This window comes from Euprymna scolopes, chromosome 38, assembly GCF_053919585.1.
Source record: "Euprymna scolopes isolate OS-2025 chromosome 38, ASM5391958v1, whole genome shotgun sequence".
Lineage (NCBI taxonomy): Eukaryota > Metazoa > Mollusca > Cephalopoda > Sepiida > Sepiolidae > Euprymna > Euprymna scolopes.
The window spans coordinates 14663774-14664553 of record NC_136519.1 but is presented as its reverse complement, the minus strand read 5'-3'; positions in this window follow the sequence as shown (position 1 = coordinate 14664553).

Sequence of the window (780 nt, the reverse complement as noted above, 5' to 3'; positions counted from 1 at the left end):
ACTGTCAATGCAGAGTTATTAAGTCTCACTTACAAACGTTGAAATAGTAGAACGCCTGGTCAGTATGTTTATGAGAAATGGTTAAGGTGTTTAATTCTTTGGCAAACGTGACAATATATAGGTCATCAACGAAGTTAAAACTTTCGACACTGTCACTTGTTGAGGAATAATGTCCACATAGATTATTGCAATCTATTCTGAAGAATGCCGGAACTATTCCTAATAACTGTCAACAAAATGGAAAGCTAAACAAGCTACAGAAGATGCAGAATTGGCCATTGAGATGAAAAAAAGAATTAGCATGTATAAGGATAAGTCTAGGTCTCCACACAGTTTTGGTCGTCCAAAGAATTCTTATAAATCAAAGCAAGATGGTTTTGGAAGAATTTCATAATTTTGAGGAATTGAGGAGCCACGCGCATTGATATGGTTACAGAGTAAAGTAAACATAGCGCATGGATCAAGTGGGAGAGTCTAAAAGACAGATAAAGCAAATGGTGCGACCTCAAATGCACGGAACCAAAACATTAAATTTTCTCATAAAAGCAATATACGGTATTTCACCAACACCAGTTAACCTGGAGGCGAACTACATCCAATCGATGGAGAGTCTTCGGGAAAACTGCCAGACCCAAACCAGTAAAACAATATTTGAATACGTTCATTTATAAATATTTCAAAAACAACAACAGCAAATGCTCATATTTATCTATGCTCTGGTGTAAAATATTGCAATTGTTACGTTATACACATTTGCACATGCGTTAACATGTAGACACT